Below are 15,867 nucleotides of genomic sequence, written 5' to 3'. Positions count from 1 at the left end.
ATATTCTCTATGGTCTTTAAAATAAGCATGCTTTTTTTTTTGGAAAAAAGGAAAGAAATTTATTTTAAAATGCTGCCTCTTTCCTCCTGCAGAAGGGAACATATTGTACTAAATAAATCAAAGACAAAGTGTCCTCCTCTAACTGAAATTATCTTCATCATGGCCCCGGTGATCTGAGTAAGAATAAATCCATCATTTATTGCAGTGGCTGCAAACTTTTTCCAGAGTAAGAAAGTTTATGTCAACCCCATACACGCATATAGGTATACATGTGACTGAAAAAATTTTCAAGAAAGATTACGAAAACACAATATGTTCTGATATTTTGTATTCTATGCGATTCCAGTACTTTAATGCTGGCTGCCTTGCACTGAATTCACTAACCACAGTTGGAAAGAATCTGATCTATTGCAGACTCCTCATCTTACAAAATTAGGAGCCTTACCGTCAAACTCGGTTGCCTTCCGGGACAAAAGGCAAGTCGCTCTAAAGAACATCCCTGGAAGAGATTGTTTCTCCATCACCTGCCGCATCTCCAGAAACGAATTACGCTTCCGTTCTCTGAGCCAGATCCACACATTTTCGGTGCCCGAATCAGCCAATACCAAAAGGAATGTTCCAACAGCTGCGCTTCCGTGAGAAAGTTTATGATACCGATGTCTTGATTTTAGAAATGGTGACATTGGAAACAGTGTTCCCTCTTGGAAATGAGTGTGAAAGCTCCTAAGCTTGGCAGACTCACAGATACAGAGAACAAACAAGTGGTCACCAGGGGACAGAGGGAAGAGGGGAAGGGCAACCTAGGGAGAGGGGATTTTAAAAAGGGTTAAAAAGGGTTATTATGGAATTATATGAAATCATGTGTGTGAAACTTTTGAAAATTGTAAAGCACTATAGAATTTAAAGAGTTTTTCATTCAATTAAAAAAATGTTTAAACTCCTTTTGGGATTAAAATATATACACAACTATATATAAAATAGATAACCAGTGGCACAACAATATAAATCAACTATACTTCAATAAAAAATAAATAAATAAAATAGATAACCAACAAGGACATACTGTAGAGCACAAGGAACTATACTCAATATTTTGTAATAGCCTATAATGGAAAAGAACCTTAAAAATATATTTTTATATATATATATATAATATAACTGAATCACTTTGCTGTACACCTGCAACTAACACAACATTGTAAATCAACTATATTTCAATTAAAAAAAATCTTAAGTTCCTCTAGGAAAAAAAACTCCTGCGCTTGGAAATCAGTATAAATTTCCATGGAGCAAAAGAGGTGAAGATGGAGCCAAATTCAATCACAATCTAGTATATTACACGGCTAGCATCTCACAGCTTCCTATCCTTGTCATCTTCTTGTCTTTTAGTTAACGATAGAATTGGATGCAATAATATTAATAATCATCTTCTTCAAGCTTATAAGATCTAAGATAACACCCAAGTTATGATGAGTTACAGAATATCCATTATGTATAAGACGAATGCACGTTCCAGCATATAACTGCCCCCTGGAACACATCACACAAACAACAGCACTCTGCCTGGAGGGACAGGAGTGAAGGTCAGCGGTAAGGAATCAACCACATGCAAAGATGCTGGCCTCTGAGGACTGCTCCCCTATCAAATCAGGACGGTTCACTCACACGCTGATGTGATCCGAAAACACTTGCAAATTCTCGCAGTAACTGCTTCATCACCATGTAGATGAGTTTCTAACCAGTGTGACCAACATGCATGGTCAGAACGCTTTCTAGAATGATTCTGCCACTGAGAGTGTGGTTGTGGCCTGATATCCCTAGGCTGAGGTTTCTGGAGTTTCCATTCGTGGTCTGGGCAGTGATGATCTGATTAAGCTGCACATCTGTGAAGGGTTTGAGGTGAAGGAAAAAGGGAACTGGAATGGTTCTCACCTCATCAATTCTGACCACATCCTCCCTCTCCGATTACCCCCAAGAGGAGGGAAGAGAAAAGAGAGCAGGAGTAGAATGAAACAGAAGAGATGAAACAGAATGGAAGGAAAAAAGGAAGAGGGGGAAAAAGAAAGCTGGAGGGAAGCCCCAAAGTGACTTATTCTCAAAAACAGAAGCCCAGAGCCCAAGTCTCCAAAGAACCAGAGCTTTGTTTTATCTTAATTTCTGCTTCCCTTCCTTCTTTTCCTCCCCAGTCTATCTCCTAAGTATGAACTTTTAAATGACAGTCATCTGTGAACATTGGTTTATTAAGTAAATATCTGGACATTCAAAATGGGCTTTTTATCAGCAATAAGATTATGTGAAACTATGTTTTACGTGCACAGTGTCCTGATGCCCTTGTTATAACGGTGGCATATTTGAAAATAAAAGCTTTCAATACAATATGCAAGATCCTCAAAACATTAAAAATAGGATTACCATATGATCCAGCAATTCCACTTCTGGAAATATGTCCAAAGGAAATTAAAACACTAACTCAAAAAGATATCTGCCCCCTTATATTCATAGCTATTTACAATAATCACGACATGGAAACAACCTAAGAGTCCATCACTGGATTAATGGATAAAGCGGTTGTGAGATAGATAGATAGACAGATAGACAGATAATGGATTAGTATTCAGCCATTAACAAAACCCACGAAACTCTACCATTTTGGGACCTTGAAGGCACTAGGCTAAGTGAAATAAGTCATACAGACAAATACTGTACGATCTCACTTATATGTGGAATCTAAAAAACAAGCAAACAAAAACAAAAAAACTCATAGAAAAAGAGATCAGACCTGTGGTTACCAGAGGCGAGGGTGGAGGAAGAAGGAATTGGCCCAAGGTACATACTTCCAGTTACAAGATAATAAGTACTAGGGCTGTTATGTACCTGATGACTTCAGCTAACACTGCTGTATGATACACACCAAAGTCATTAAGAGAGTAAATCCTAACAATTCTCACAACAAGGGAAATCTTTTTTCCTTGTTTCTTTTCTTCTTTCTTTTCTTCTTATTGTATCTCTATGAGAAGACGGATGTTAGCTGAACCAGCTGTGGTCATCGTTTCACAATACACGTAAATCAAACCATCAAGCTGTATGCCTTAAACACTGATGCATATCGATTATTTCTCAATAAGACAGAGGGGGAGCTTTCAAGTCATGACTTTTCTTTAGTTTTTTTTTTTTTAATAAAGGCCTAATTCCACTCTGTTGCATCTATTATCTTTCCAATAAAATATATATCTAAGTGCATTACAATCTCAGTGGTGCAGGAACCCAGTGGAAAAGACGGCTGGGAAGGAAGAAGCAAAAGCGCATCCAAGAGCAAAGATGTAATGAACAGAAGACTGTTCACTCCCACAGCACTCGAGCATTTCAAAGTATTTTACTGTCTCCCTGAGTGACAGGTACACATTATACCCACACTGGGGCACGGATTCTCAGAATTTCTGCTGCTATCCCATCCACTAGTTCCCTTTTTCATTTCAGGAAATAGCTGACAGGGAAATTTGCGTAACTTGCCCAAGGCCACACAGGGACTGAGTTGGATGTGAAATTCACTTGTCCTCGAAGCTTCGTGCTAATCCCACCTCTTGACCGCCAGCCAGGGTTAGCCTTTCCGAGGCCACTTGAAGTCACATGGTGACTTCACAGAGCCTCTGCAGTGATAGAAAAAAGCCAGCTCAAACATGGAAAATGCAATCAACCAGTTGGCTTCATCTTCCTACCTCCGGACAACTAGCTTGACTCACCTGAGTCAGTCGAATGGACTAATTATTTTTCAACTCGTGAAATCACATAGACTCACTGTTTTGGCACTGCAGCGACAGTCAGAGTGAGTCATGGGACTAGAAGTTATAGGACAGCATTCAACATGGCAGGTGACCAGAATATTACTGTTTCAAGAGATCACTGTCATCAGACCCTTGCTTAGCTGTTGATCGATTTACTGAAAAACATAAATCAAATGTACAACTGGTTTTAGCAGAACATCCTGGAAAGTGGTATCTACCTGCAGAGAAGCAGTAGATACATGTCAGTTTCAGTCACTCCTGCACTTACTCATTCGCTTTCACTGTGTGCCTACTGCACGCCAGAGGATGACGCCGTATGGTGTTCAAAAATAAATAAATATGGTCCCTGCCATCCTGGCTTTTGCAATACAAAAAGGAGACCTAAATAAAATTGGGCAGGAATTTTTAAAGGGCTAAGTAGAGAGTTCTAAAACCTCTGTATGGGATCATAGGAGAGTGAATGATCCCGACAGTGAGTTCTGGGGGAGAACCACAAGAAGAGGTCGGTGTCTGATCAGGAAACTCTAGGACAGGAGAGTCAGGGGCAGGGGAACGTAGGCACGAAGATCTGTGGAGAGCCAAGGCCTAATCCAATGTGGCAACCAAAGAAGTGGACCCACACAGGGAACAACCCAAGACAGGGTTCCACAAATTCTAACTTCTCTCATGGGTCAGAAGGTGGGGAAATGAGAACAAGGAGAATGACATCAGAGTCTTGGGTAGGAAACAAGTGGAGGCACGGGGAGGAGAACTACGTTTTGTTTATTGCCGTGTGTAAAGCAATGTGCTGGGAGCCTTACATAAGTCATCTCTCTTAGTCTTTGAGACAATCCTACAAATTGGGTATCTTTACCCCTGCTTTACCAATATCTTCCAGGATTTCCAGAGAGCATTACCAGTTTACAAAGAACTTTCACATGCACTCCATCCTCACATTCCTACTCAATAACTAAGACAGGGATCCTCATTTTATGAAAGAAGAAACTCTGGCCTTGGAACCCAGGCAGCTTGCCAAAGACAGGAGAAGAGCCACTGTGCTTTTTCCATTTTTTAAAATTTATCTACTTTTTAAAATTTATTTTATTGAAGTATAGTTGATTGACAATGTTGTGCTAATTTCTGAGGTACAGCAAAGTGATTCAGTTATACGTATACATATACATTTTTTTCATATTCTTTTCCATTCTGCTTTATCACACGTTATCAAATATGTGCTATATAGTAGGACCTTGTTGTTTATCCACTCTATATCTTTTTTCATTTTTTGATAGCCTTACACAGCTGGCCATAGCGCCAACTTCATACCCTCAGTCTCTCCCCAGCTTGAGTTCACATGTTATCTGTTATTCAATCACCAATCCAGCTATCTGAAATCCATTTGAAAGAAACTCAGATTTGTAGCAGCAACCTCCAAACAGCTCATGCAAGGTTTGGAAAATTCAGCTTCGTGGTAGGAATGGCAAGCAGTGAGTACCATCCCCACGGACATCTTGGGGGTGCACCATTATGCCCTGTTAACTTGAAAAGAAGACTCAGTCTGAAGGTCTTGTGGGGTCTACACAACCCAAGCGAAGCCACACAGCCCCAAGAGCCTACAAAACTATTGAGGTAGTACATTGTAGATCAGCCTGGAAAAAATTCCATATCGAGATTGCCCGTCTCAACAAAACTTAAAAAAAAAAAAAAGCTAGTCTCACTTGGCAACTGTATGGAGACCACACCCTGTGCTGCACACACATACCTGGGCTTCATCATTCTTGCACAAGGGAGTTTCAGAACGGCCAATAAAACACTTCAAGATAAAGCTCCTTCAACTTTGAGCACTGTTTTAAAAGTCCTCAGGCAAAGAAGGTTCTGAATTTCTCCAAAACTATAATTTAGCAGCCATAGCAAACAAGCTAGTGGTTTGATAAGCTAGAGCCTACTGCCATCCGAAATCCCAGGAACACAGTTTTCCATTAAATATCTCAGCCATGTGGGTATTTACCGAGGGAAATCCACTACCACCACCCCCCACCCGAAGTGCTACTATCAATGCAAGAAGCATGAAGATACAAGAAACCATAGGACACGATCCCATTCGTCTCTGCCTCTGGATTGAATCGCTCTCTAATTAAGCATTGCTCTTTTCTCAGAGATCGCCCAAATCCAGAAGAAGCCTGCACTATTCAGTCTCTTCCAACATGTGACTTACTCAAGTCTCAACAGCATTCAAGCCCAAGCCCAGACTATAAACAACTGGGCTGAAAAATAAACACCACCTAAGGCAATAGGCCAACTACTAGAAAACATTTAGTATAAATCTAATGGGGGGAAAAAAGGCAAAACAAACTCTGTTCCTGTCCCTCTCCATAGCTTTACCCAAAAACAGACTATCCATCTAGAAAGAGCCTAACGATTGAACGGAGAATACCCGTAGCTCCCTCCACCAGCTCGTGAAAAGAAGCCTATCATTTCATTTCCTTGAGCTTCCCTTTCCTCATGTGTAAAATAGGGATCATGAGAGCTGTGTCCTATTTACCCTGCAATGATGTATGGAAGAGTAGCAAGATACTGTCTGTAAAAATACCTCAATCTCCTCTGAGATAAGGTACCATGTAAATTTCAAGTGTTGTTATTACTACGTTTTAGCGCACGTGAAATCTGAGCAATAAAAGGCTGGTCATCACAGGGTGAAAACAGAACAGGATACAGCACGAGGAGAGCGGAAATCCAAGCTACGTGATTCGAGTGAAAAAGGAGAACTTCCATCTGACCAACAGAAGAGAGCCCAGTGACGGAAGAGAAACGTGTGTATCCAAGGAGAAAAGTCGACATCAGGACATCCTGACCCGGTTCTTGGAAATCAGTCAATAGATCAGAAGTGAAAATAAGGTGAACTGGATGTTTATTCAAGAAGCTCCTAAAATCCCAACTCCTCTAGGAAAAACTTGGAGAAAAGCTAGCAAATTGCCCACACGTCTACACTGTCTGTTCTTGGGTATCTTCCAGAACTCGCCATTATACAATCTGCACATTCCTCTGAACTTAGACTTGAGGAATGCTTTTATTTTAAAATGTTCGGTTTCTTGGACACATACCTTACATATATTTCTGCCATTTTCTGCTTTTCCTTTCTATAGCTCCTTTCCAATGTTGTCATTTTCTAATATTTTCAGGTAAATATCATGTCCAAGCAAAATCTTTTTTACCAACATGGCTCATTCATTAATTTACTTGAGCAGCATATATGGAGCACCTAACACGTACCTGAAAGAAGTTAGCAGAACGAGTAAGAGGGACAGACGAGTGATTCATAATTTGACCCTAATTCTGACCTTACTAGTTCTATATTCCTTTTAAATGACAATATACTTCCCCATTCATCTGTTAAAAGATAAAATAGCAATATATCTGCATGATCACATCGGAGCTATCCCAAACACAACTGAAATGCTGTAGTATTGATGTCCCAAACGTCAACAATATATCCCCATGATTAGTGGGGCAAATATAACTGAAATTACATCTCCATATTTGTATTTGTCCATCTCTGGACCTTCTTTAATTTTAGGAGAACTGGAATCATACCAAGTTTTCAAGAAAAAGAATGTGGACCGTGGTATCTATTTTGTTCTCAAGACTCTTCCAGTGGAGCCTGGAAAGTCTCAACACCTGAACATCTCTGGTTACTCAATAAGTATCTTGTGGATTGATTACTCTGGTGGTTCACGACTCCAGCAATACTCCTAGGTCACGTCCCAGGCTGGGAAGTGACAGCTCAACGTCAAGTTTCTGTCAGTTTGCCTTGGATGGTTTCCCCCGGTTAATTAACTTTCTCTTGCCCACACAGGGGCACAGATGCTGCTTTTCTCTCGGGCTCTCCCTGCTCTGTATTCCCATAGAATTTTGCCAACCGAAAGAGCCAGGGCTTCCCTGGTGGTGCAGTGGTTTCGAGTCCGCCTGCCGATGCGGGGGGCACGGGTTTGTGACCCGGTCGGGGAGGATACCACGTGCCGCGGGGCGGCTGGGCCCGTGAGCCATGGCCGCTGAGCCTACGCGTCCGGAGCCTCCGCGTCCGGAGCCTGCGCGTCCCGAGCCTGTGCTCCGCGGCGGGAGAGGCCGCGGCAATAGGAGGCCCGCGTACCACAAAAAAAAAAAAAGAGCCGACTGTCATTCATAAACTGGGCAGCTTTCAGGTGTGCGTGCTCTGACGAAAGGACTCTACAGAGATTACAGGACACCAGTGTCAGCTCAGGACTCTAGAGCTATGTTTTTCAAGCTTGGGTCCTTGTGGTCCTAGGAGTGGGGACTGTTAATGATTTGAAGGAGAAAATCTTAGTCAGAGAAGTCATTGAGGGTAGGATTTGAAAACAATCATTTTTCCCCAAAAAAATGACTCTATTCTTTGACTTATGTAACAAATATATTATTCAGTCATCACCTAGCTATTTTTTCCCTGTACCTATAAGCTAAAGAAATTGAGGCAATTAGCTGAAACTTTAAAAATACAATAGATTTGTCTGAAATATTACAATATTCAGAAAATGGAAGCTGGGAGGTAGAGTAGATTTCTTTGAGTTCCAGGTAGTTACTTTCTTTCCTTTTATATCTGTAGTGCCAGCCTTATTATAAGAAAGCATAAGAAATAGGAAGTTTTAGCAAGACTATTATACCAAAATCCCAAATCAAATAGAATAAACTCTACTGTTTTCCATGATATAAAAACTCAGACTCTTATGCGTGTTTCTTCTTTGGCTCCTTGGAAAACCTCATAGCCTCTCTCTTGTTTAATATAGAAGAGAGTTTGCATTTTAGGCAAATAAATATTTATGTTTGGTTCTGTGTCCACTTTAAAGCAGTTTTTTTTAATTGGTATATAACATTCCTCAATGGATCTTGTGAAAAATTGTTTTGCAATACCCAAACTCCTTTTCTGAAATATTGTTTCGATTCGGTTTGTCTCTTAACACAGCTCCTATAAATATCTGCGTGTCTCCCTAATGCACTGCAAAATTGACAATTTCCAGACTGACCAGCGATCAAACAATCCTATCACACGGGCTCATTTGATTCAATCACTAAAACAGCTTAAATAACTAAGACACAGACTGAAACACCATAGAGCCATATATTGGTAATTAATCTGAATCAACTTCCAATGTTCCCTGCGTTGGTCTGTGTAGATGGGGCAATAGACTGAACCTCACCTTCACCTGCTCACACATATGTTAGGCAGCACGTACAGAAAAACAAAAACGAGATGAGATGTTGTCTTCCCTTCTTGAAGTGTAGCGCTTTTTTGGGTATCTGGATTTCACGGTAGCAAAGAACCTAGGAGCAAAATGGAATTTTCCTGAAGATTTTCTTTGGGAATCTTAGCTCCACCTTCATCCAAGTAGTCTCTCACTGGCAGGAACTTTGAGAGCGAAACTGTTAGCTGTCCCTCAGCTTTGTTTTAAAGCCTTGGGTGGAAAGATGTGGCATAGAAAAATGCAAATTTTCTGTACATGGGACCCAGCTGGTCTCATGCCTGTGGAAACATGAGCAAGTGATGCTTGAAGTACCCTCTTAGTAAATGTTCTTACTGCAGAGCACTGCAGAGAAAAGCAATCTGCGTGCGAACAGTACCGGCGGCCCAGAGGCCAGAGCCAGCTGAAAGGCAGGAGGGCAAAGGGTGATCTGGAACGGGAAGCTCGCCACTACATCCTAGAACAACCTCAAACAGCATGCAAATACCATCCAAACACATCGTGTCCATTAAAAAGCATGTTTTTCATGCAATGAGTTAATAACTTTCATTGGCTTCCTAATAGCATTTGCCTCTGGAGACCTTTTCACTATTTAAAAATCTCAGTAAGTAACCACAAAAATATTACCAAGAGCAGGGACTAACAGTGGGACCCGGGCTGAAGGGAGTGTTTTCATCTGTGGCACAGCCCCTAGGAAAGAAAAGAGAGCCCATTTCTCTGCCTATTACCCAGAGGAGGAAAAGAGTCAAGTGGAGATGCATTCGGATGAGTTCTTTCTGAGATGTTGGCGATGTAAACCAGGCACACTTAGAAGCATGCAGAGAAGGGACAGCAGGAGAATCATTTCAACCGAAATGAAGGAGTCCATTCAAATCATGCTGATCCCAAATGCAATGCACGATGTTTTTTTCTTTTTTGGAGTTTCCAAGGAAAGTCTCGTGGATCCTTTTTAAGTCGTTTTTCTCTTCTCCAACTTCTGTGGATACCAATTCAAGGTAGAAATAAAGCTTTGCTCTTTCAGAGTCCCACAGTCAGAAGCTGTGCCACCCAACAAAACAGCTGATAGAAATGCGTTTAGAAATGTTACGCTCGGGACTTCCCTGGCGGCCCAGTGGTTAAGACTTCGCCTTCCAACGCCAGGGGTGCGGGTTCAACCCCTGGTCAGGGAGCTAAGATCCCACATGCCTCACGGCCAAAAAACCAAAATATAAAAATAGAAGCAATATTGTAACAAATTCAATAAAGACTTTAAAAATGGTCCACATCAAAAAAAAAATCTTTAAAAAAAAAAAGAAAGAAATGCTACGCTCTACACCAATATATGTGTCAAAATATCACTTACCAAAATATGACATTAGAATAATTTCTGAAACAGGCTCACAGATGTAGAGAACGAACTTATGGTTACCAGGGAGGAGGGGTGCAGGGGAGGGATAGATCGGGACTTTGGGATTGACATGTACACACTGCCATATTTAAAATAGATAACAAGGTCCTACTGTATAGCACAGGGAACTCTGCTCAATATTCTGTAATAACCTAAACGGGAAAAGAATTTGGAAAAGAATAGATACATGTATAGATATAACTGAATCACTTTGCTGGACGCCTGAAACTAACTCAACATTGCTAATCAACTCTACTCCAATATAAAATAAAATTTTTTTTTAATTTTTTAAAAAAGATTTATAGAAGAAAAAAATTAAACAAATTCAGAAAAGTGCAAAAACAGAGATGATTTCTGAATGTTTTTCGGCAAACTATGAAGTAGAATCCTAAACTCTTCATTCACTCCTTTTGCAAGCTTTCATTCAGCGCTCTTCTATTCCTTGATCTATGTGGGGCTTTAGGGAGGAAAGACATTCTTTGCCCTCAAAGAGGTCACAGTCTAATGGGGAAGGCAAAGAAGCGATCACTGGGCTTGATAAACGCTTTGACACAGGTAAACATAAGGTGCTGCTGGAGCCCGTAAAAAGAGTCTCCATCCAGATCTGGGTGGAGGGAGGAGTTGTAGGGAAGGTTTTCTGGATGAGAGGACACCTGAATCAAGCAAAGGGGTCAGCAGAGCCATCAAAGACAATGACAGGCAGCTTGAAGAGCTGAAACACGGCCCACAGGCTGAGTGGTGACCCTCGGGGTTGAGGCCATTAGCCCAGACCAGATAACGTCCTTTGCCACGGCATCCTGTGAAGTGGGGATGCTATCGTGGAGACAATGGGAACCTGGTAAAAGTTTAACAGGGGAGGACCATACTCATATTTGCTCTGTAGAAAGCTCACGGTGGCAGCAATTTGGAGATAACTGAAGTGGACGCAGATGAGAGACAGGGAGACTTGTCAGGACGCTGTTGGAAAAATCCAGGCTACAAAAAAAAAATGAGGAGGGTTTGAACAAGTGCCATGAAGAGCTATCTTCAGGTAATAGCAACAGGGTTTTATGACCAATTAGAGGTGAATGAGGACGAATCGTGGACGGCTGCCAGGCTTCTGGTTTGGGTGGCAGGGTGGCTCACGGTACCATTCGTCAAAATAAGGAAATCCAGTTCCTTCCTTCTGCCTGTGGCTCCTTCTGACCTCTAGATGATCCCATTTCTCAAAGCTTCAGCCAGTCACTGGGAAATTCTGCCCTCAGTGGCTGATGCCGGTCCACTCCGAGTGGACAATTTGGATGGACACCTTCTTTCTTCCAAAGGTGAGAACCAAGAGGAAGTTCTAATTGGGAGAGGCGTAAACCCGGGCCTGACCCACCAGACTGTCATCAAGGTACATTAGCAGAAGCCGTATGCAACCCTATGACGGAAGGAAGGCGTTACTATGGAGACGTTTGCCCTCATCGTGCGGATGCCAACGCTTCCAGAGGTTGGATTCCAAACTCACTGATGTCTTTGCCAAAATAAAGCCAAATGTACGTCTTTCCATTAGGTATCCAGGCAGGATGCACATAATTAACAGAAAACAGGCCATGAAAGAAATTCATTCAGTGGAAAACTGTATACGTCTTAGAAAATACAGCGTATCTCACTGAGAAAGGTTGGTGCTATTTCAGGGTACAAACTCTTTGAAGGTTCCCGCTCATCAGGTTGTTGTTTTTTTAAATTTACATGTCCATCGTGTATAGAAGTTTGTTTGTTTGTTTAGTTATTTATTGACCACACCGCGTGGCATGCGGGATCTCAGTTCCCCAACCAGGGATCAAACCAGTGCCCCCTGCAGTGGAAGCACAGAGTCTCAACCGCTGGACCGCCAGGGAAGTCCCTCACCCATTTTTATTACGCTAAGGAATTCTGGCTCAATCTGAATTCATTTTGTTAAAATGTCTAGATCCATTTCGGATATTCTGGTTTGGGAATTGTACACTTGAAACGATGACCACACCCCACCCAAAGGCGAAAGGTTTGGGGAAAAGAAATGTTTCCCCTGAAACCGTCACATTCTTCTCACTGGGAAGGAAGATGCTTGGACCTGGCTGGCAGCAGCGTTGGGAAGGATTAATGAGTGTTTGTAGAGCACTCCCAGGTCTGAAGATGAAAGACATCCTAGGAGCACAGCCTCTAATTGATGTTTGCTATTTTGAGTGTCTCACTAAAGGACTTTTCTCCATGTAAATGAACTCTCATCCCAAAGCTTTTAAGAAGGACATAGGATTGAAGAGTCTCAAGTGTAGTCTTCTACCAACACGCTTTTTTTTCATCAGTAATTTCAGACGTGGCAATTTCACACTCAGTAGTGATTATCCCTGCTCAGGAAGAATATTGACTTCAGGTGCTGTGATTTTTTTTTAGTCTGAGTCTATTTACAGCCAAAACAACCATTTAATTCCATTTCTTTGGAAGAAAATCAAATACATAGATAAACAAATAAATAAACCCAAGGCTTCAAAGGGCTAAATGATTTACTTTCCAGTCTATTTTTAAGCAGCGCTGAAATAGTTTTGTTTTTCTTGTACATTGGAAATAAACAGGTGATCAAACATCTGGATGTCGAAGTGTATATTTGGTTTGGCTTCATTTCCCAACAAGTTGTTTTCATAATCCAGAGACTCAAAGAAGAATCAAGTCGGTTCATTCAAGTCCCAAGACAGGCACTATTTCACTTTTAATTTAGCAATAAGTTATCCACCGGCACCTAACTCATTGCCCCATTTGGTCAAATGTCTATGCATCCCAGGTTAGAAAGTAAATTCAGTGTTATTTTATGGCAGACCTGGCCACTAAAGCAACATGCCCCAAATCTAAATGGAGAAGAACTGACTCCTTCTCTGATGACTTGCTTTTCCCAGTCCCAAGCAACCTAGCAACACCCCATCTCCATCCTTCCTTCCAGTTCATATTAGTATTTAGGACCATAGAAGATGATGAGCTCAAACCCACCATATCCTCAGTTGAACCAGAGACTTAAGTTCCCACATCAGCAGATAAAAAATTAAAGGACAGTAGTAATTATAGATTAAACATTACATCTTTCCCGATTTCCTTGATAGTGTCAACGACTAAAGAAGCAGAGACACTCAATAAAGAATGGAATTCGGCCACCATTACACAGATCTTTCCAAATCTAATTTCACCAGCCAAACCTTAGGCTGGCTCTCCTAGAGTTGACCATTTCGAAAGAGACTGGACTTCAGGAAATGTCTCTGGGAAATTCATGACTTTATCTGTCATGTCGCTATCAGTCTCAAAAAGAAAATAGCTGAGTTTGAGTTTGGGTTCATGGTGGACACATCTCTAAATTAAAGCAAAAGGGCCAGTCACCTTGTTTCCAGTTGAGGGGGCCTGGGCTTTTATGAAGCCCATGGTACTTCCTTGATTATGAAGATTCAAGAATACAGGAAATGGGGACGAAGGTTCGCCTGATGTGTTAAACACTATCTGAGATCCTTTCATACATATAGCCTCCAGCTCCACACCCCCGCCTCCAATCCGGAAAGCACACCCTTTGGGTCTTGCCTCTGTTAAGCTTATCCCCTTCAAAGCTCCCTTCGGGATCTTTTAAACACAATTTTGCCTTTAAAAAAGATTTGTTTCGTAGATTTGTTCATTTGTATAGTATTTTAGATTCCACATATAAGTGATATCATATTGTGTTTGTCTTTCTGTCAGACTTACTTCGCTTAGTATGATAATCTCTAGGTCCATCCACGTTGCTACAAAAGTCATGATTTCATTCTATCGGGTGGCTATACAGAAGAAATAAACACAACATTGTAAATCAACTATACTTCAATACATTTTTTTTTTAAAGTGCAGGGATCTTGATATTTGCTGGAGGGGGGGTTGGTATACACCATGCCTTTCCCTGGGCACTGCACTCCCTCTACAGCTGGCCTGAATCTTGAGCCAGAATTATCCCAAACTGGAGGGGAGTTGGGGGGGATATCAGAACCAGTATAGAGCACTGTTCAGGCTGGGCGTGCACACACAACACAGCAGAGGCCGCGTGAGGCTGTTTGAGGAATACAGCTCCATCGTGAAATCTGATTTTTTTAAATAAAATTAAATGAAGGGCAGAGCAATGATCATCTGTTATAAAGTTTGCCCCTGACAGTAAAAGCTTTGTTATCGGACCCGCATGGGGAGTGGCTGCTGGTCAGCCAGATCTTCTGGTTAGCTAAGGCTGGATTCGCATTGCCCCGGGAGCTTTGCCTCTTATCTCTTCTCCGGCTCTCCCTTTTAGAAATGAAGGAAAGTGTATCTGGTTTGTGTGCAAGTCGCCATTTACAGTGAGTTCATTTTGTTTGTCCAAAAGCAGCAGGAATCATAGGGGCCACTTCCTAGCCACCCTGCCCTTTGGGTTCTCGCTGATCTAGTCTAGTCACTTTTAGCTGGTTACCAGGATGAAGATGTTGTTTGGTTTTTTGTTTTTGGTGTTTTTTTTTTTTTTTTACTCTAACACTTTGGGGTTGATTTTACTACCAAAAACGGGGTTGACTTTTTATTAAACAATCTTCCAGTGGTAGACTCTCAAAGGCACAAAAATGGGAAAAATGAGCCTCAGGAAGAAGCAGAGGGATAGAAAGCTCAGCCTCCCGGGTGCCCACATGGCTCTCCTGTCTTTACCAATTATCACTCTTACGGACTTCAGCAAGTCATGTCACTTCCCTGGCTCTTCATTTTCTCATCTGTGAAATGCTCATATTAGAGCAAGGGATCCCTAAAGCCCCTCCCGAGCTAGGATTCTCCACACACCTTCAAGAGAAAAGATGTTTTACTTGCGTTCCTCCTCCATGAGCCTCCAAATGGCTGTTGCCCTGACCATCCAGACCATCTGAAGGTTTTAAATAACTCACCGTGGCTCAATCCCCTGGAAAAGGAAGTTCGTTTTAGGTCAATCCAGTGCAGATTGTCTTGGCAAACCCCTGACATTCAAACTAGGACATCCAAGCTCACGTGTGTCCGTGAATTCTCTCCATTTTGGACGTAAGGGGAGCCCCGAGTCAAAACTTGGCCTGAGCCTCTTTGTTGGAAGCCAAGACTCTGCGTGCTGGAACAGAACAAATGGAACAGGAGCCGGGAACAAGCCAGAGCTTGACACTGCCCCCAGGACATCCAGATGTGAGGCCCCTGCTCGCCAAAATAAGGGCGTCCCCACAAACCCAGATCAGGCAGGGGTTCCTGTCAGCCCCATCACACAATGTCACAGCGCAACGGTGTGATGGGAGACACCTTGGCTCTGAAGCCAGAAGTCTGGGTTTTGAGGCCTAGTGTTTCACTTATGGTGTGACTTTGGGTAGATGACTTATCTCTGCCTCTGAGCTTCCTCTTGTAGATCCTGGTGACCAGCTTTAGAATGATGATGGAGATTGAATGAAATAATATATAAAGTGCCACACACCATGCCTTGTACGTACTAGATACT

The 15,867-nt window shown here is 41.9% G+C and overlaps 1 long non-coding RNA gene across 1 annotated transcript in view; it reads right to left on the bottom strand.

Annotated features, from left to right (window-relative positions):
* LOC109549657 (uncharacterized) overlaps positions 1–15,456 on the bottom strand; it is a 32,856-nt gene extending 17,400 nt beyond the window's left edge. The window contains exons 1-2 of the long non-coding RNA XR_002176017.3: positions 15,299–15,456; positions 14,118–14,188 (exon numbers count right to left, since the gene is read on the bottom strand). This is a non-coding gene — a long non-coding RNA (uncharacterized lncRNA). The remainder of the gene's footprint in view (positions 1–14,117; positions 14,189–15,298) is intronic.
* Between the last annotated feature and the right edge of the window lie 411 nt (positions 15,457–15,867).

This window comes from Tursiops truncatus, chromosome 2 (genome assembly GCF_011762595.2).
Source record: "Tursiops truncatus isolate mTurTru1 chromosome 2, mTurTru1.mat.Y, whole genome shotgun sequence".
In the NCBI taxonomy this organism is placed as follows: domain Eukaryota; kingdom Metazoa; phylum Chordata; class Mammalia; order Artiodactyla; family Delphinidae; genus Tursiops; species Tursiops truncatus.
The sequence above is the reverse complement of the archived record's forward strand: the minus strand, read 5'-3'. Positions and strand labels throughout refer to the sequence as shown.